Source organism: Hemiscyllium ocellatum (assembly GCF_020745735.1).
Source record: "Hemiscyllium ocellatum isolate sHemOce1 chromosome 50 unlocalized genomic scaffold, sHemOce1.pat.X.cur. SUPER_50_unloc_4, whole genome shotgun sequence".
Lineage (NCBI taxonomy): Eukaryota > Metazoa > Chordata > Chondrichthyes > Orectolobiformes > Hemiscylliidae > Hemiscyllium > Hemiscyllium ocellatum.
Genome location: NW_026867587.1, coordinates 133,009 through 153,360, shown reverse-complemented (window position 1 = coordinate 153,360; position 20,352 = coordinate 133,009). Strand labels below are relative to the sequence as shown.

Below are 20,352 nucleotides of genomic sequence, written 5' to 3'. Positions count from 1 at the left end.
TGTGATAAAAGTCAGACGCGAAGCCAAAAACATCGACACAAAAGCATCGTCAGAAAAATTCTGGACACCAATGGCCACCATCTTTGATCCTGTCAAACATCGAGTGAAGCCACTTCTCCCCCACTGTGAGAAGGTCGTTCGGCCATATTGGCAAAGGATTGTCTGTGTCCAGTGGCCCAAAGGTGCCATGTTGGTAAAGGAGCCCCCAAACTTTACACCGACGGCAATTCGAATGGATAAAATTAACAACAGGCAAGAAAATTAGATTTGTACAAGATTAGAACCCTCCGAATGATAAGGCCCACAGATCTTTGAGGAACCTTTTGGCCATGTTGGAAACTGTGTCTGTTGGCGCCATATTGGTAAAGGAACCCCCATGTTGGGAATAGCAGAAAGCTCAATAACCTTCAGGTGTTGCACAAGGACCCCGACAGTGGTGCTAATTCGTCAACCGGCAACAAAACGAGACTCGTCCATGATCGGAAGCCGAAGGGGCTTTGAGACAGCAACAGAAGAAAGCCATTCGGCCCCCTCCATCCTGCTCTGCCAATCAATAGGCTCACGGCTGGGTCCACTGTTCCTCCCGTCCAACTTCCTGCCCTTTGCCCGCCTCGATTCCCTGACAGATGGAGAATCTCAGCCTTAAACAGACACTCTGCCCCCACCCAACTCTCTAGGGTTGGGGCAAAAGTACCAAAGACTCCCAACTCTCTGAGAGAAGCAATCCCCCCTCCCCCTCAGTCTGAAATCGGTGGCCCCCTTTATTCTGAGCGGGTACCCTCTGGTCCCTCCCACGAGGGGAAACACTCCCTCAGTCCTGACCCTCAAGTATCCTCAACGAGATGGCCCTCTCATTGCGCTAAACCCCAGGGGGTAGGGACATTCCGAGGTGGGAAATTTGACCTGTTTGGTCAAAAGTTTCTGAGAATAACGAAAATCGAGCCCTACGGCTCGAAAACAGACCCTTCGGCCCAACGATGAGATAGCCCGACCGAATCTAGCCCCATTTGCCAGCACTTGGCCCATCTCCCTCCAAACCCTTCCTATCCATGTCCCCATCCACCCTTTAAATGCTGTCATTGTACCAGCCTCCACCACTTCCTCTGGCAGCTCATTCCACACACGTACCACCCTCTGTGTGAAAATGTTGCCCCTCGGGTCCCTTTCCCCTCTCCCCCTAAACCTATGCCCCCTCTAGTTCTGGACACCCCCCCCCCCACCCTGAGGAAAATACCCTGTCTATTTAGACCATAAGACATAGGAGTGGAAGTAAGGCCATTCGGCCCATCGAGTCCACTCCGCCATTCAATCGTGGCTGATGGGCATTTCAACTCCACTTACCCCCATTCTCCCCGTAGCCCTTAATTCCTCATGACATCAAGAATCTAACAATCTCTGCCTTGAAGACATTTAGCGTCCCGGCCTCCACTGCACTCTGCGGCAATGAATTCCACAGGCCCACCACTCTCTGGCTGAAGAAATGTCTCCGCATTTCTGTTCTGAATTGACCCCCTCTAATTCTCAGGCTGTGTCCACGTGTCCTAGTCTCCTCGCCTAACGGAAACAACTTCCCAGCGCCCACCCTTTCCAAGCCATGTATTACCTTGTAAGTTTCTATTAGATCTCCCCTCGAAACTCCAACGAATACAATCCCAGGATCCTCAGCCGTTCCTCGTATGTTAGACCTCCCATTCCAGGGATCATCCGTGTGAATCTCCACTGGACACGTTCCAGCGCCAGTATGTCCTTCCTGAGGTGTGGGGACCCAAACTGGACACAGTACTCCAAATGGGGCCTAACCAGAGCTTTATAAAGTCTCAGTAGCACATCGCTGCTTTTATATTCCAACCCTCTTGAGATAAGTGACAACATTGCATTCGCTTTCTTAATCACGGACTCAACCTGCAAGTCAACCTTTAGAGAATCCTCGACTAGCACTCCCAGATCCCTTTGTACTTTGGCTTTACAAATTTTCTCACCGTTTAGAAAGTAGTCTCTGCTTTTATTCTTTTTTCCAAAGTGCAAGACCTCGCATTTGCTCACGTTGAATTCCATCAGCCATTTCCTGGACCACTCTCCCAAACTGTCTAGATCCTTCTGCAGCCTCCCCACTTCCTCAGTACTACCTGCCTGTCCACCTAACTTCGTATCATCGGCAAACTTCGCTGGAATGCCCCCAGTCCCCTCATCCAGATCATTAACAGCCGCGGCCCCAACACTGAACCCTGCGGGACACCGCTTGTCACCGGCTGCCATTCCGAGAAAGAATTTTGTATCCCAACTCTCTGCCTTCTGTCAGACGGCCAATCCCCAATCCAGGGGCTCACCTCGAACACCACGGGCCCTCACCTTACTCAGCAGCCTCCCATGAGGCACCTTATCAAAGGCCTTTTGGAAGTCTAGATAGATAACATCCACTGGGTTTCCCTGGTCTAACCTCCTTGTTAGCTCTTCAAAGAATTGGTTTGTCAGGCACGACCTCCCCTTACTAAATCCATGCTCATCTGACCCTGCACTTCCAAGAATTTAGAAACCTCATCCTTAACGATGGATTCGGGAATTTTACCTCCAACCAAAGTTAGGCTAATCGGCCTATAATGTTCCATCGTTTGTCTTGAATCCTTTTTTTGAACAGGGAGGGGGTTACAACAGCAGTTTTCCAATCATCTGGGACTTTGCCTGATTTTCTAAAGAATCATCTCAGCTAATTCCTTAGCCACCTCCCTCAGAACTCTCAGACTTTATAAGGTCACCCCTCAGCTCCAGAGAAAACAGGCCCGGCCAATCCAGCCTCTCCCCGTAGCTCAAACCCGGGGTGCGGGTGAGTGTTAGAGCTAAGTGCTTCCAACACGCGATCAAAGCTGATAAAACGTCTCATGGAACTCGGTCACGTAGGCCCAGGCTTGTATCTCGATATAATCAAGGCCTGAAACACGAGATTAATTATCCGAGCCACGGGATGAAGCCTCAGATTTTAATCATTTCCTCCTCGCCCCGCCTCCCCCCTCCCCTCACAATACTGACGCTTGTGATTAGGTTGACAGGCCATTCGGCCCATACAGTCGCTAACAGGTCTCTGAGAGAGGGGCTTCTGGTCTCAGCACACCTCTCAACGGGAGGAGGGAGTCCCGCGTTCGTAAGGTTGAGAGAGTTTACGGAGGGCTGATGGGGGATCGACGTATAGGGAGCTTCATTCTGCGTCTGACTCCGGACTTTCCCTATCCTGGGATAGGGAGGACAGTGTAGAGGGAGCGTTACTCTGTATCTAACCCCGTGCAGTCCCTGTCCCTGGGATGGGGGGGAAGAGTGTAGAGGGAGCTTTACTCTGTATCTGACCCCGTGCTGTCCCTGTCCCTGGGATGGGGGGGACAGTGTAGAGAGAGCTTTACTCTATATCTAACCCCATGCTGTCCCTGTCCCTGGGATGGGGTCAGTGTAGAGGGAGCTTTACTCTGTATCTAACCCCGTGCCGTCCCTGTCCCTGGGATGGGGGGGACAGTGTAGAGGGAGCTTTACTCTGTATCTAACCCCATGCTGTCCCTGTCCCTGGGATGGGGGGGACAGTGTAGAGAGAGCTTTACTCTATATCTAACCCCATGCTGTCCCTGTCCCTGGGATGGGGTCAGTGTAGAGGGAGCTTTACTCTGTATCTAACCCCTGTGCCATCCCTGTCCCTGAGATGGGGTGACAGTGTAGAGGAAGCTTTACTCTGTATCTAACCCCGTGCTGTCCCTGGGATGGGTGGGGACAGTGTAGAGGGAGCTTTACTCTGTATCTAACCCCGTGCTGTCCCTGTCCCTGGGATGGTGGGGACAGTGTAGAGGGAGCTTTACTCTGTATCTAACCCCGTGCTGTCCCTGTCCCTGGGATGGAGGGGACAGTGTAGAGGGAGCTTTACTCTGTATCTAACCCCGTGCTGTCCCTGTCCCTGGGATGGGGGATGGGGGGGGGAGGGGGAATGGGAGGATAATGCCTGAGGTGATGTGGTTGCCGACAATGACGATTAGCCAGGGTCAAAGGTCACTGGGTAGCTGTACCTCAGAGACATCCGTGTGAGATTCTCGCAGCTGATAAGGAGACGGTCTCAGCAAACAGACTGATCTATTTCCTCTGTACGAGGCTGTTAGTGAGAGAATGAAACACTGACTGAACTCTTACCCAGAAGGGGGATGGTTAACCCTCCCACAGCACCCACTCCCTCAGCACTGACCCTCCCACAGCGCCCGCTCCCTCAGCACTGACCCTCCCACAGCGCCCGCTCCCTCAGCACTGACCCTCCCACAGCGCCCGCTCCCTCAGCACTGACCCTCCCACAGCGCCCGCTCCCTCAGCACTGACCCTCCCACAGCGCCCGCTCCCTCAGCACTGACCCTCCCACAGCGCCCACTCCCTCAGCACTGACCCTCCCACAGCGCCCACACCCTCAGCACTGACCCTCCCACAGCACCCACTCCCTCAGCACTGACCCTCCCACAGCACCCACTCCCTCAGCACTGACCCTCAGACAGCACCCACTCCCTCAGCACTGACCCTCCCACAGCGCCCGCTCCCTCAGCACTGACCCTCCCACAGCACCCACTCCCTCAGCACTGACCCTCCCACAGCACCCGCTCCCTCAGCACTGACCCTCCCACAGCGCCCACTCCCTCAGCACTGACCCTCAGACAGCACCCACTCCCTCAGCACTGACCCTCCCACAGCACCCACTCCCTCAGCACTGACCCTCAGACAGCACCCACTCCCTCAGCGCTGACCCTCCCACAGCACCCACTCCCTCAGCGCTGACCCTCCCACAGCACCCGCTCCCTCAGCACTGACCCTCCCACAGCGCCCACTCCCTCAGCACTGACCCTCAGACAGCACCCACTCCCTCAGCACTGACCCTCCCACAGCACCCACTCCCTCAGCACTGACCCTCAGACAGCACCCACTCCCTCAGCGCTGACCCTCCCACAGCACCCACTCCCTCAGCGCTGACCCTCCCACAGCACCCGCTCCCTCCCTTTGGGAGAGCAGGTGTGGGGGAAGGGCTGATGTGCGATTTTGGTGGATAGGAGGGGGTTAAGTCAGGAATTGGGGGAAGGTATATCTGGATCAGGTAGTTCCTCAATTTGAATTTCAATCAAACTTCACTCTGTGAGGAACTGAAAGCGCAGAACAGACAGATTTTCACATTGACTCAGCACCATCTCCTACTCTCTCCCTCTCTCTCTCTCTCTTCCTGTCTGTCTCTCACTAACTCTCTTACGCTTTGTCTCTCTCTCTCTCTATCTGTCTGTCTGTCTCTCTCTCTAACCCTGTCTCTCTTACTCTCTCTGTCTCCCTGTCTCTATGTCCCTCTCACTCTCTCCCTCAGTCACTCTCCCTCTCTCTATATCTCTCTAACACACGCGCTCTCCATTCTCTCAATCTATCTCTCTCTTTCTCTCTAACACTGTCTAAATCTATCTGTCTCTCTGTGTCTCTCTCACTCTCCTCCCCTCACTCTCCCTCTCTCTCTGTCTCCCCCTGTGACTCTAACACATTCTCTCTCTCCAATCTCTCTATCTCTCTCTAACACTGTCTCTCTATCTGTCTCCCTCTTGCTATGTCTCCCCCTCTCTCTGTGTCTAACACTCTCTGTCCAATCTCTCTATCTGCCTCCCTCTCGCTTAGTCTCCCCCTCTCTCTCTCTCTCTCTCTGTGTCTAACTCTCTCTGTCCAATCTCTCTATCTGTCTCTCTCTCTCTCTCTCTCCTTCTCCCTGTCTGTCTGTCTCTCCCAGTCTTTCTCTCTCGGTGTTTCTGTATGTCTCCCTCCCCCTCTCTTTCTCCCCCCCACTCTCTCCCTCTCCCCTAATACCCTTTCTAGAGTAGAGGACCCTATTGGAGTTGTCCTGACTTATAAAAGATTGAGGAAGAGGACACGCTGACATGACAAATGGGAACTCTCGCCAAACAGGAGGCCGTCTGGCCCATTGAGTCTGTGCTGTCCCACTGACTGGACTCTCCAATCAGTCCCACTCCCACTCCCCCTGCTGTGAATCCTGCCCCTTTCCAGCCGTACCCCTCCCTCCCGTTCTTCCCCCCCACCAACCTTCCCTCTCACCCTCCGGAACGCCGAGATCCAATCTCCCTCCTCCACCTTCCCCGATCGGAGGCTTCTCTTGACCCTCTTTCTATCTCCCTGCACAAACCAAAATCCCAACCCCTCCCCCCCACTCCGGCCTCCGGTTCTGAGGAAATATCCCACTTTCCGAGTGTCTGCTGGCCCTCCTTCTGGAAGAGCTGGGGCCTAGAATTGGACGAAAGCCTGAGGGCCTAGACATTTGCTCACGTCTTTGCACTCTCTCTCTCTCTCTCTCTCTCTCTCCCCAGCAGCGAAATGCAGAAAACTCGGCATTAATACATCACCTGCCCGAGAAAATAAATACAGGCATAGTTTCTCAGCCTTTTGGTGGCAAAAATGAGGGAAATTATTCTGTAATTCCTGCCGACAGTCACCGGCAAAGCCTGAAATCAGCCACGGCCTACTCCCCGGGGAATTATTTCAGCCTCTGCTTCTGAAATTCCGAATGAAGGGTTAAGGATTGACAGTTGTGCCAACAAATTATCTAAATTTAGGGAAATTAGTGAACAATTTAATCTGGTGTAGGAAGGGCGTCAACGTTTAGCTGCCCTCTGTGAGGCCTACTTGGACACAAAGCCATATCCTCAACCTGCGATTCTGAGGGGCTGAAATAATATTGTATTTTTTGTTGTTGTTTGTTGAGGGTTAAGGGAAATCCCTCTCTCTCTCTCTCTCTCTCTCTCCGTTATTGGCTGAAGGGCCTGACCTCTAGGCCAGGATTCGGTAAGTGAATGGCTTGTTTTGGACAGGGGTTCCTCCTGTGAGGAAGTCAGGCCTGTTCAGCAGAAAGAAGGAAGGGCAGCATTAATCATAGACGTTTCCCCTCGCTGTCGATGTCAGAGTGCCAGCAGACCAGGAGCTGGGTGTATCTGTGTTTGTGAGTGAGAGAGAGGGAGAGGGAGGGAGGCACGTGTGGGTGTTGCTGAGTGTGTGACAGTGGGCGTGTGTGCGTGAACATAAGTGCACCAGCATGCTTGAGGGAGCGTGTGAGTGTGTGTGGGTAGGAGAGGGTGAGAGTGAGTGTGAGTGAGAGTGTGAGAGTGAGAACGTGTGAGTGAGCATGAGAATGTGACTGGGTGTTTGTGTGTGTGAGAGAGAGAGTATGAGAATGGGCGTGTGGGAGTGAGTGGGTGTGAATGCGAGTGGGCATGAGTGTGTGTGAGAGTGAGAGTGAGTGCAAGTGTGAGTGGATGTGTGTGAGTGTGAGTAGGTGTGTGTGATAAACAGTGTCAGTGTGAGTGAGTGTGTGTGAGTGAGAGAGTATGAGACTGTGAGAATAAGTGTGAGTGGGTGTGTGACTGAGTGGGTGTGCGTGTGTGTATATGTGACTGTGAGTGTGAAAGTGAGAGTGAGAATATGAATGTGAGTGAGAGTTAGATTAAATGTGAGAGTGTGAGTGGGCGTGTGTGACAGTGAGTGTGAGTGTGAGTGCATGTGTGTGGGTGTGCATGTGAGTGAGTGTGAGAGAGTGTGTGAGCTAGTGGGTGTGAGTGAGAGAGAGTGAGAGAGTGTAAGCGTGTGTGTGAAAGTGAGTGTAAGTGTGAGAGTGAATGAGTGGGTGTGAAGATGAGTGGGCATGTGTGAGCAGGCGTGTGAGAGTGAGAGTGTGAGAGTTTAAGTGTGAGTGAGTGGGTGTCGGTGTGTGTGAGAGTGAGACAGTGTGTGCGAGTGAGTGGGTGTGTGTGAGTGCATGAGTGAGTGTACATGTGTGTTTATTGGAGTGTGAGAGTGAGTGTGAGAGTGTGTATGTGAGTGAGTGTGAGGGTGGGTGAATGTGTATGTGAGTGTGAGAGAGTGTGAATGCAAGTGAGTGTGAGTGGGTGTGTGTGAGTGAGTGTGTGTGTGTGTGTGAATATCAGAGAGTATGTGTAAGTGTGAGTGGGTGTGTCTGAGTGTGAGTGTGTGCTGGTATGTAAGAGTGTGAGCGGTTGTGAGTGTGTGTGTGGGTGAGAAAGTGTGTTTCAAAGTGTGAGTCGGTGTGTGTGTGAGAGTGAGTGTGAGTGAGAGTGTGTGATTGTGAGAGTGTAAGTGGGTGTGTGTGAGTGAGTGTTTGTGCGTGAGAGTGTGCATGAGTGAGAGTATTAGTGTGTGTGTGTGTGAGTGTCAGTGAGTGTGTGTGGGTGAGTGTGAGTGTGAGTATGTGCGCACATGAGGGTGTGAGTGTATGTTTGTGTGAGTCTGTGAGAGTGTGAGTATGTGTGGGTGTGGGTGTGTGTGAGTGTGAGAGTATATGAGAGTGAGTGTGTGACTGAGCGTGAGTGTGTGTGAGAGACAGTGAGTGTCAGTATGAGTGAGTGTGAGTGAGTGTGTGAGAGTGAGAGTGTGTGAGTGAGAGTGAGTGTGTGTGAGTGTGTGTGAGGGTGAGAGTGTGAGTGTTTGTGTGTGGGTGTGTGAGAGAGACAGTGTGAGAGTGAATGTGAGTGTCTGAGTATGAGTGTGAGAGTAGGTGTGCATGCACAAGTGTGAATGATTGTGAGTGCGAGTGTGTGAGTGTGAATGTGTGAGTGTGAAAGTATGAGTGTGTGTGAATGCGAGTGAGAGAGTGTGTGTGAGTGTGATTGTTAACTGAGTGAATATGAGTGAGTGTGCGACAGTGAGAATGAGTGTGAGTGTGCGTGTGTAAGTGTGCGTGGGCATGTATGAGTGGGTGTGTGTGAGTGAGAGTGAGTATGAGTGGGCGGGTGTGACAATGAGTGTGAATGTGTGAGAGTGAGTGTGAGTGTGAGCAAGTGTGAGAATGTGAGTGGGTGTGTGTGAAGGAGAGTGTGAGTGAGGTGCGTGTATGAATGTGCGTGCATGTGTGAGTGTGAGTGGGTGTGTGTGAGAGTGGTAGTGAGTGTGTGAGAGAGAGTGTGTGTGAGTAGGTGTGAGTGAGCATGAGTGTGTATCAGTGAATGAGTGAGTGAGTGTGCGTGTGGGAGAGTGAGTGTGACAGTGTGTGTGAGAGTGAGTGTGTGTGTGATTGCTGGTGCGAATGAATGTGAGTGTGTGTGTGTGAGAGTGAGTGTGAGTGAGTGTGAGTGACCGTGAGTTGGAGTGAGAGTGTGACAGTGGGAATGTGTGTGTGTGTAAGTGAGTGAGTGGGTGTATGTGTGTGTGTTGGTTGGAGTGAGGGTGTGAGAATGAGTGTGAGAGAGTGTATTTGTGAGTGAGTGTGAGGGAGTGTATATTGGTGAGAGTGAGTGAGAGTGAGTGTGAATGTGAGTGTGTGTGAGTGTGTACATGCGTGTGGGTGTGTGTGTGAGTGTGAGAGAGTGTGAGACAATGTGTGAGTGAGTGTGAGAGTGGATGTGTGCACGCAAGTGTGAGTGAGTGTGTGTGAGTGAGTATGTGAGAGACAGTGAGTGTGAGAGACAGTGAGTGTAGGTGTGAGAGTATGAGATTAAGTGTGAGTGAGTAGGCGATAGTGGGTGTGAGTGTGTGTGAGAGAGTGAGTAAGAGTAAGAGTGAGTGTGAGTGCGTGTGTGAGTGTGAGTGAATGTGAGTCTGTGAGTGTGAATGAGTGTGAGTGGGTGAGCATGAAAGTGTGTGTGAGTGACTGAGTGTGCGTGAGTGTGGATGAGTGTAAGTGTGTGCGTGTATGTGAGTGACAAAGTGTGACAGTGTGTGTGTGAGTGACTGAGTGTGAGTGAGTTTGGGTGAGTGTAAGTGTGAGTGTGTGAGTGAGTGTATGTGAGTGACAAAGTATGACAGTGTGTGTTAGTGTGTGTGTGTGTGAGTGAATAGGTGTGGGAGTGAGTGTGAGTCTGAGTGAGAGTGTGAGTGTGTGTTTGTGTGAGAGTGAGTGTGTGTGCGGGTGTGATTGCATGTGAATGTGTGTGAGAGGGTGTATGAAAGTGAGTGTGAAAGGGTGTGTGTGAGTCAGAGTGAGTATGAGTGGGCATGTGTGACAATGAGTGTGAATGTGTGAGAGTGAGTGATTGTGTGAGTGTGAGCAAGTATGAGAGAGTTTGAGTGGGTGTGTGCGAAGGAGAGTGTGAGTGAGTGTGCATGTGTGAATGTGCGTGCATGTGTGAATGTGAGTGTGTGTGTGAGAGAGTGGGAGTGAGTGTGAGAGAGAGTGTGTGTGTGAGTAGATGTGAGTGAGCATGAGTGTGCATCAGTGAATGTGTGAGTGAGTGTGTGTGAGAGTGAGTGGGTGTATGTGCATTTGAGTGAAAGAGAGAGTGAGTGAGAGTGTGAGTTTGTGTTTGTGTGAGAGTGAGTGTGTGTGTGTGTGTGTGTGTGTGTGTGTGAGATTGCTGGTGCAAATGAATGTGAGTGTGTGAGAGTGAGTGTGAGTGACCATGAGTTGGAGTGAGAGTGTGAGAGTGGGAATGTGTGTGTGTGTGTGAGTGAGTGTGAGTGAGTGGGTGTATGTGTGTGTGTTTGTTGGAGTGAGGGTGTGAGAATGAGTGTGAGTGAGTGTATTTGTGAGTGAGTGTGAGATAGTGTGTATTGGTGGGAGTGAATGTGAGGGAGTGTGAAAGTGTGTGTGTGAGTTTGAGCACGTGTGTGGCTGAGTGTGAGTGTGTTGGTGTGTGATAGTGTGGGTGGGTGTGAGTGTGGGTGAGAGAGTGTGAATCTGAGAGTGAGAGTGAGAATGAGAATGTGTGTGTGAGTGAGTGTGAATGTGAGTGTGTGAGTGTGGGTGTGTGTGAGAGTGTGAGAGAGTGTGAGACAATGTGTGAGTGAGTATGAGAGTGGGTGTGAGCATGCAAGTGTGAGTGGTTGTGTATGTGAGTGAGTGTGTGTGAGCGAGTGAGTATGTGAGAGACAGTGAGTGTAGGTGTGAGAGTATGAGATTGAGTGAGTGGGCGATAGTGGGTGTGAGTGTGTGTCAGTGAGTGTGTGAGTGAATGTGAGTCTGTGAGTGTGAATGAGTGTGAGTGGGTAAGTGTGTGACTGAGAGTGTGACTGAGAGCGTGAGAGTGTGTGTGAGTGATTGAGTGTGAGAGTGGGTGAGTGTAAGTGAGTGCGTGGGAGTGAGTGTATGTGAGTGACAAAGTGTGAAAGGGTGTGTGTGAGTGAGTGAGAGGGTGTGTGTGAATGAGAATGTGTGAGAGAGAGTATGAGTGTGACTGAGTGAGTGATTGTGTGTGGGTGTGAGTGTAAGTGAGTGTGAGTGAATGGGTGTATGTGGGTGTGTTGGTTGCAGTGAGAGTGTGAGTGAGTGTGTTTGTGAATGACTGTGTATGTGTGTGAGAGTGTGTGAGTGTGTGTGTGTGAGAGAGAGTGTGTAAGTGTCAGTGAGTGTGAGTGTGTGTAAGTGTGAGAGGGTGTGTCTGAGTGTGAGTCTGTGAGAGTGTGAGTGTGAGGGAGTGTGAATGTGTGTGAGAGTGTGAGTGAGTGTGTCTGTGTGAGGGTGTGTGTAAGTGTCAGTGAGTGTGAGTGTGTGTAACTGTGAGTGGGTGTGTCTGAGTGTGAGAGTGTGAGTGTGTGTGAGTGTGAGTGGGTGTGTCTGAGTGTGAGTCTGTGAGAGTGTGAGTGTGAGTGTGGGTGAGTGTGAGTGGGTCTGTCTGAGTGTGAGTCTGTGAGAGTGTGAGTGTGTGTGTGAGTGTGAGTGGGTGTGTCTGAGTGTGAGTCTGTGTGAGTGTGAGTGGGTGTGAGTGTGTGAGAGTGTGTGATGTGGTTACACTTTGGAAAGGGCCCGGGGTGGGGAGGGTGCAGGGGGCCAGGCCTGGCCGGCTGGGCTGAGTGGCCTCCTCCCTTTCCCATCAGGGCTCTGGCCTAGCCCCTCTGGTAGAGCCGGTGGGCTGAGCGGCCTCACTCTGGGCCCTGGCAGGGAGGCTGCCCGCTCCGGGGGAACCTCCCGTCTCGGTAAGAAGTGCTGCATTTGCCTGGCGCCTGTCAGTAGGCGGGTGTGGGGGAGGGGAGGGGAGCTGCGGGGGGGGGGGGTCAGCTTTCGGGGTTGGGGGTGGAGAGGAGCGGCTCCCGTGGCGCGCAGTCCGATCCCGCGGCGACGTCGGCCAGGGAGGGGGAAGGGGGGGGGGGGAAGGGGGAGGGAGTTCGGCTGCAGGGAGGTGGAGCTGGGGAGGGGAGGGAGGAGGCGAGGGCTGGCCCTGACGAACGTCCCCAGAAGAGCATCGACGGCGGGGGGTCATATCGAGCTACCCCCCCGACCCTGCACCCTCTCCCCCCTCACTCCCCAACCCCCCGTCAATGCCCCAAATCCAGGATCGCGTTGGACACCGTACTCGCCGGACGAACCCCCTGACCCTGAGGTAAGGACGCGCCACCTCCCCCCCCCCCCCCCCCCCCCCACTCCCTCCCTTGCGCACCACCCGCCCTCGGAGGGGTCCCGGAGCGTTGGAAAGGCTGAGGTCTCTCAGAACAGGGCGGCCACCACTTCCGCCCTCCTCCTGAGCGACCATCGCCATGCCAACCGGCTCAAGAGGGAGATGAATCACTCCAGAACCTTCCGTGTGGGCCTCATTCCCAAACGTTTCCTGGTCGGAACGCCGCTTAGACTCTGACGAGCAAATAAACTCTGGAGGCCGGCTGAGACCCGGGAAGTCCGACGCCCAGTTTCGTCTCGGGCCTGTGTAGGCCGATCGAGCCTAAATTTAGGCCGATACTGCGGGAGCGCTAACTGGGGCACACTTTCTGCCCGAGCGCTGCTTTTGACGGTTCCCTCGGTTGGAAGACAGTTATCTTTCTTTCGTTTAAAGGTGGAGGGGGGCCCCATTTTTTTCAGAGAGAGGGAGGGAGAGAGAGAGCGAGAGAGCGAGGCGATGAGGTCAATGCGGTTTCATGTAACCACATCCTTGGCCTGCCCTCTTGTCAGGGAACAGTCAGTGCGTGGCCTGAAACAGGCTCGGGAGACACCGGACCCACACAAAATGGAAGGGGAAACAAGCAGGGTTAAATGTGGGAGTGAAGCCGAGGCTGGGGTGAGATACAGAGTAAAGCTCCCTCTACACTGTCCCCTCTCATCCCAGGGACAGGGACAGCACAGGGTTAGATACAGAGTAAAGCTCCCTCTACAGTGTTCCCATCATCCCAGGGACAGGGACAGCACAGGGTTAGATACAGAGTAAAGCTCCCTCTACACTGTCCCCCCCATCCCAGGGACAGGGACAGCACAGGGTTAGATACAGAGTAAAGCTCCCTCTACACTGTCCCCCCCATCCCAGGGACAGGGACAGCACAGGGTTAGATACAGAGAAAAGCTCCCTCTACACTGTTACCCCCATCCCAGGGACAGGGACAGCACAGGGTTAGATACAGAGAAAAGCTCCCTCTACACTGTTACCCCCATCCCAGGGACAGGGACAGCATGGGGTTAGATACAGAGTAAAGCTCCCTCTACACTGTTACCCCCATCCCAGGGACAGGGACAGCATGGGGTTAGATACAGAGTAAAGCTCCCTCTACACTGTCCCCACCCATCCTAGGAACAGGGACAGCACGGGGTTAGATACAGAGTAAAGCTCCCTCTACACTGTCCCCTCCCATCTTAGGAACAGGGACAGCACGGGGTTAGATACAGAGTAAAGCTCCCTCTACACTGTCCCCACCCATCCTAGGAACAGGGACAGCACGGGGTTAGATACAGAGTAAAGCTCCCTCTACACTGTCCCCTCCCATCCTAGGAACAGGGACAGCATGGGGTTAGATACAGAGTAAAGCTCCCTCTACACTGTCCCCCCATCCCAGGGACAGGGACAGCATGGGGTAAGATACAGAGTAAAGCTCCCTCCACACTGTTGTCACTTTCGGAGGGGGGAGGGAGGGTCAGGGCTGAGGGAGTGGGCGCTGTGGGAGGGTCAGTGCTGAGGGAGTGGGCACTGCGGGTTAGTGCTGAGGGCGTGCGGGCTGTAGGAGGGTCAGTGCCAAGGGAGCGTGCGATGGTGGAGGGTCAGTGCTGAGGGAGCGGGCGCTGCGGGTTAGTGCTGAGGGCGTGCGGGCTGTGGGAGGGTCAGTGCCAAGGGAGCGTGCGATGGTGGAAGCTCAGTGCTGAGGGAGTGGGCGCTGCGGGAGGGTCAGTGCTGAAGGAGTGGGTGCTGTGGAAGGGTTAGTGCTGAGGGAGCGGGCGCTTTGGGAGGGTCAGTGCTGAGGGAGCGGGCGCTTTGGGAGGGTCAGTGCTGAGGGAGCGGGTGCTGTGGGAGGGTCAGTGCTGAGGGAGTGGGTGCTGTGGAAGGGTTAGTGCTGAGGGAGCGGGTGCTGTGGGAGGGTCAGTGCTGAGGGAGTGGGCATGGTTGGAGGGACGGTGCTGAGGGAGTGGGCGCTGTCCGAGGGTCAGTGCTGAGTGAGCGGACGCTTTGGGAGGGTCAGTGCTGAGGGAATGGGTGCTGGGGGAGGGTCAGTGCTGAGGGAGCGGGTACTGTGGGAGGGTCAGTGCTGAGGGAGTGGGCGCTGGGGGAGGGTCAGTGCTGAGGGAGTGGGCGCTGTCGGAGGGTCAGTGCTGAGGGTGTGGGTGCTTTGGAGGGTCAGTGCTGAGGGAGCGGGCACTGCTGGTGGGTCAGTGCTGAGGGAACGGGCACTGTGGGAGGGTCAGTGCTGAGGGAGTGGGCGCTGTGGGAGGGTCAGTGCTGAGGGAGCGGGCACTGCGGGTTAGTGCTGAGGGCGTGCTGGCTGTGGGAGGGTCAGTGCTGAGGGAGTGGGCATTGTTGGAGGGTCAGTGCTGAGTGAGCGGGCGCTTTGGGAGGGTCAGTGCTGAGGGAGTGGGCACAGTTGGTGGGTTAGTGCTGAGGGAGCGGGCACAGTTGGTGGGTCAGTGCTGAGGGAGCGGGCACTGTGGGAAGGTCAGTGCTGAGGGAGTTGGCGCTTTCGAGGGTCAGTGCTGAGTGAGCGGGCACTTTGGGAGGGTCAGTGCTGTGGGAGGGTCAGTGCTGAGGGAGCGGGCGCTGTGGGAATGTCAGTGCTGAGGGAGCAGGCGCTTTGGGAGGGTCAGTGCTGAGGGAGTGGGTGCTGGGGGAGGGTCAGTGCTGAGGGAGCGGGCGCTGTGGGAGTGTCAGTGCTGAGGGAGCAGGCGCTGTCCGAGGGTCAGTGCTGAGTGAGCGAGCGCTTTGGGAGGGTCAGTGCTGAGGGAGTGGGTGCTGGGGGAGGGTCAGTGCTGAGGGAGAGGGTACTGTGGGAGGGTCAGTGCTGAGGGAGTGGGTGCTGGGGGAGCGTCAGTGCTGAGGGAGTGGGCGCTGTCGGAGGTTCAGCGCTGAGGGAGTGGGCGTTGTCGGAGGGTCAGCGCTGAGGGAGTGGGCGTTGTCGGAGGGTCAGCGCTGAGGAGGTAGGCGCTGTCGGAGGGACAGTGCTGAGGGAGCGGGCACTGTCGGAGGGTCAGTGCTGAGGGAGCGGGTGCTGTCCGAGGGTCAGTACTGAGTGAGCAGGCACATTGGGAGGGTCAGTGCTGAGGGAGCGGGTACTGTGGGAGGGTCAGTGCTGAGGGAGTGGGCGCTGTCGGAGGGCCAGCGCTGAGGGAGAGGGCGTTGTCGGAGGGTCAGCGCTGAGGGAGCGGGCACAGTTGGTGGGTCAGTGCTGAGGGAGCGGGCACTGTGGGAGGGTCAGTGCTGAGGGAATGGGTGCTGTGGGAGGGTCAGTGCTGAGGGAGTGGGCACAGTTGGTGGGTTAGTGCTGAGGGAGCGGGCACAGTTGGTGGGTCAGTGCTGAGGGAGCGGGCACTGTGGGAAGGTCAGTGCTGAGGGAGTTGGCGCTTTCGAGGGTCAGTGCTGAGTGAGCGGGCGCTTTGGGAGGGTCAGTGCTGAGGGAGTGGGTGCTGTGGGAGGGTCAGTGCTGAGGGAGCGGGCGCTGTGGGAAGGTCAGTGCTGAGGGAGTTGGCGCTTTCGAGGGTCAGTGCTGAGTGAGCGGGCGCTTTGGGAGGGTCAGTGCTGAGGGAGTGGGTGCTGGGGGAGGGTCAGTGCTGAGGGAGCGGGCGCTGTGGGAGGGTCAGTGCTGAGGGAGTGGGTGCTGTGGGAGGGTCAGTGCTGAGGGAGTGGGTGCGGTCGGTGGGTCAGTGCAGAGGGAGTGGGCACTGTCAGAGGGTCAGTGCTGAGGGAGTGGGTGCTGTGGGAGGGTCAGTGCTGAGGGTGCGGGCGCTGTGGGAGGGTCAGGGCTGAGGGTGTGGGTGCTGTGGGAGGGTCAGTGCTGAGGGAGTGGGCGCTGTGGGAGGGTCAGTGCTGATGGAGTGGGCGCTGTGGGAGGGTCAGTGCTGAGGGAGTGGGTGCTCTTGGAGGGTCAGTGCTGAGGGAGTGGGTGCTGTGGGAGGGTCAGTGCTGAGGGTGCGGGCGCTGTGGGAGGGTCAGGGCTGAGGGTGTGGGTGCTGTGGGAGGGTCAGTGCTGAGGGAGTGGGCGCTGTGGGAGGGTCAGTGCTGATGGAGTGGGCGCTGTGGGAGGGTCAGTGCTGAGGGAGTGGGTGCTCTCGGAGGGTCAGTGCTGAGGGTGCGGGCGCTGTGGGAGGGTCAGGGCTGAGGGTGTGGGCGCTGTGGGAGGGTCAGTGCTGATGGAGTGGGCGCTGTGGGAGGGTCAGTGCTGATGGAGTGGGGTGCTGTGGGAGGGTCAGGGCTGAGGGAGCGGGTGCTGTGGGAGGGTCAGGGCTGAGGGTGTGGGCGCTGTGGGAGGGTCAGTGCTGATGGAGTGGGCGCTGTGGGAGGGTCAGTGCTGATGGAGTGGGGTGCTGTGGGAGGGTCAGTGCTGAGGGTGCGGGCGCTGTGGGAGGGTCAGGGCTGAGGGTGTGGGTGCTGTGGGAGGGCCAGTGCTGATGGAGTGGGCGCTGTGGGAGGGTCAGTGCTGATGGAGTGGGCGCTGTGGGAGGGTCAGTGCTGAGGGAGTGGGTGCTCTCGGAGGGTCAGTGCTGAGGGAGTGGGCGCTGTGGGAGGGTCAGTGCTGAGGGAGTGGGTGCTCTCGGAGGGTCAGTGCTGAGGGAGTGGGTGCTGTGGGAGGGTCAGTGCTGAGGGAGTGGGCGCTGTGGGAGGGTCAGTGCTGAGGGAGTGGGTGCTGTGGGAGGATCAGTACTGAGGGTGCAGGCGCTGTGGGAGGGTCAGTGCTGAGGGTGTGGGTGCTGTGGGAGGGTCAGTGCTGAGGGAGTGGGTGCTGTGGAAGAGTCAGTGCTGAGGGAGTGGGCGCTGTGGGAGGGTCAGTGCTGAGGGAGCGGGTGCTGAGGGAGGGTCAGTGTTAAGGTAGCGGGTGCTGTGGGAGGGTCAGTGCTGAGGGAGTGGGCGCTGTGGGAGGGTCAGTGCTGAGGGAGTGGGCGCTGTCGGAGGGTCAGTGCTGAGGGTGTGGGCGCTGTCGGAGGGTCAGTGCTGACGGAGCGGGCGCTGTGGGAGGGTCAGCGCTGAGGGAGCGGGCACTGTGGGAGGGTCAGTGCTGAGGGAATGGGTGCTGATGGAGGGTCAGTGCTGAGGGAGTGGGTGCTGTGGGAGGGTCAGTGCTGAGGGAGCGGGCACTGTGGGAGTGTCAGTGCTGAGGGAGTGGGCGCTGTGGGAGGGTCAGTGCTGAGGGAGCGGGTGCTGTGGGAAGGTCAGTGCTGAGGGAATGGGTGCTGATGGAGGGTCAGTGCTGAGGGAGTGGGTGCTGTGGGAGGGTCAGTGCTGAGGGAGCGGGCACTGTGGGAGTGTCAGTGCTGAGGGAGTGGGCGCTGTGGGAGGGTCAGTGCTGAGGGAGCGGGTGCTGTGGGAAGGTCAGTGCTGAGGGAGTGGGTGCTGTGGGAGGATCAGTGCTGAGGGAGTGGGTGCTGTGGGAGGGTCAGTGCTGAGGGAGTGGGTGCTGTCGGGTTAGTGCTGAGGGAGTGGGCGCTGTGGGGGGGTCAGTGCTGAGGGAGTGGGTGCTGTGGGAGGGTCAGTGCTGAGGGAGTGGGCGCTGTGGGAGGGTCAGTGCTGAGGGAGCGGGTGCTGTGGGAAGGTCAGTGCTGAGGGAATGGGTGCTGATGGAGGGTCAGTGCTGAGGGAGTGGGTGCTGTGGGAGGGTCAGTGCTGAGGGAGCGGGCACTGTGGGAGTGTCAGTGCTGAGGGAGTGGGCGCTGTGGGAGGGTCAGTGCTGCGGGAGCGGGTGCTGTGGGAAGGTCAGTGCTGAGGGAATGGGTGCTGATGGAGGGTCAGTGCTGAGGGAGTGGGTGCTGTGGGAGGGTCAGTGCTGAGGGAGCGGGCACTGTGGGAGTGTCAGTGCTGAGGGAGTGGGCGCTGTGGGAGGGTCAGTGCTGAGGGAGCGGGTGCTGTGGGAAGGTCAGTGCTGAGGGAGTGGGTGCTGTGGGAGGGTCAGTGCTGAGGGAGTGGGTGCTGTGGGAGGGTCAGTGCTGAGGGAGTGGGTGCTGTCGGGTTAGTGCTGAGGGAGTGGGCGCTGTGGGAGGGTCAGTGCTGAGGGAGCGGGCGCTGTCGGAGGGTCAGTGCTACAGGAGTGGGTGATGTGGGACGGTCAGTGCTGAGGGTGCAGGCGCTTTGGGAGTCTCAGTGCTGAGGGAGTGGGTGCTGTGGGAGGGTCAGTGCAGAGGGTGTGGGCGCTGTGCGAGGGTCAGTGCTGAGGGAGTGGGTGCTGTGGGAGGGTCAGTGCTGAGGGAGTGGGTGCTGTGGAAGGGTTAGTGCTGAGGGTGCGGGTGCTGTCGGAGGGTCAGTGCTGAGGGAGTTGGCGCTTTCGAGGGTCAATTCTAAGGGAGTGGGCGCTGTCCGAGGGTCAGTGCTGAGTGAGCGGGCGCTTTGGGAGGGTCAGTGCTGAGGGAGTGGGCACTGTGGGAGGGTCAGTGCTGAGGGAGTGGGCGCTGTGGGAGGGTCAGTGCTGAGGGAGTGGGCGCTGTCAGAGGGTCAGTGCTGAGGAAGCAGGCGCTGTCGGAGGGTCAGTGCTGAGGGAGTGGGCGCTGTGGGAGGGTCAGTGCTGAGGGAGTGGGTGCTGTGGAAGGGTCAGTGCTGAGGGAGTGGGCGCTGTGGGAGGGTCAGTGCTGAGGGAGTGGGTGCTGTGGAAGGGTCAGTGCTGAGGGAGTGGGCGCTGTGGGAGGGTCAGTGCTGAGGGAGCGGGCACTGTGGGAGGGTCAGTGCTGAGGGAGCGGGTGCTGTGGGAGGGTCAGTGCTGAGGGAATGGGTGCTGTGGGAGGGTCAGTGCTGATAGAGTGGGTGCTGTCAGAGGGTCAGTGCTGAGGAAGCAGGCGCTGTCGGAGGGTCAGTGCTGAGGGAGTGGGCGCTGTGGGAGGGTCAGTGCTGAGGGAGTGGGTGCTGTGGTACGGTCAGTGCTGAGGGAATGGGTGCTGTGGGAGGGTCAGTGCTGAGGGAGTGGGTGCTGTGGGAGGGTCAGTGCTGAGGGAGTGGGTGCTGTCGGGTCAGTGCTGAGGGAGTGGGCGCTCTGGGAGGGTCAGTGCTGAGGGAGTGGGTGCTGTCGGGTCAGTGCTGAGGGAGTGGGCGCTGTGGGAGGGTCAGTGCTGAGGGAGTGGGTGCTGTTGGAGGGTCAGTGCTGAGGGAGCGGGCGCTGTCGGAGGGTCAGTGCTGAGGGAGAGGGTGCTGTGGGAGGGTCAGTGCTGAGGGTGCGGGCGCTGTGGGACGGTCAGTGCTGAGGAAGCAGGTGCTGTCGGAGGGTCAGTGCTGAGGGTGTGGCCGCTGTCGGAGGGTCAGTGCTGACGGAGCGGGCACTGTCGGCGGGTCAGTGCTGAGGGAGCGGGCACTGTGGGAGGGTCAGTGCTGAGGGAATGGGTGCTGATGGAGGGTCAGTGCTGAGGGAGTGGGTGCTGTGGGAGGGTCAGAGCTGAGGGAGCGGGTGCTGTGGGAGGGTCAGTGCTGAGGGAGCGGGTGCTGTGGGAGGGTCAGTGCTGAGGGTGCAGGCGCTGTGGGAGGGTCAGTGCTGAGGGAGTGGGTGCTGTGGGAGGGTCAGTGCTGAGGGAGTGGGTGCTGTGGGAGGGTCAGTGCTGAGGGTGCAGGCGCTGTGGGAGGGTCAGTGCTGAGGGAGTGGGTGCTGTCCGAGGGTCAGTGCTGAGTGAGTGGGCGCTTTGGGAGGGTCAGTGCTGAGGGAGTGGACACTGTGGGAGGGTCAGTGCTGAGGAAGCAGGCGCTGTCGGAGGGTCAGTGCTGAGGAAGCAGGCGCTGTCGGAGGGTCAGTGCTGACGGAGCGGGCACTGTCGGCGGGTCAGTGCTGAGGGAGCGGGCATTGTGGGAGGGTCTGTGCTAAGTGAGTGGGTGCTGTGGGAGGGTCAGAGCTGAGGGAGTGGGTGCTGTGGAAGGGTCAGTGCTGAGGGAGTGGGCACTGTGGGAGGGTCAGTGCAGACGGTGTGGGTGCTGTGGGAGGGTCAGTGCCGAGGGAGCGGGCGATGTCGGAAGGTCAGTGCTGAGGGAGTGGGTGCTGGGGGAGGGTCAGTGCTGA

At 57.2% G+C, this 20,352-nt stretch overlaps 1 protein-coding gene across 4 annotated transcripts in view; it reads left to right on the top strand.

The window, feature by feature from the left end:
- Window positions 1–6,205: 6,205 nt before the first annotated feature.
- tnfaip8l2b (tumor necrosis factor, alpha-induced protein 8-like 2b) overlaps window positions 6,206–20,352 on the top strand; it is a 32,549-nt gene continuing 18,402 nt past the window's right edge. Inside the window, exon 1 of one of the 4 annotated variants that reach the window (XM_060822334.1) lies at window positions 6,206–6,414. The gene's annotated coding sequence lies outside the window, so the exon portion shown is untranslated. Of the gene's footprint in view, window positions 6,415–6,676; window positions 6,832–11,791; window positions 11,908–12,111; window positions 12,312–20,352 lie in introns of those variants that run through there. The other 3 variants (XM_060822332.1, XM_060822333.1, XM_060822331.1) reach the window with 3 other exon arrangements.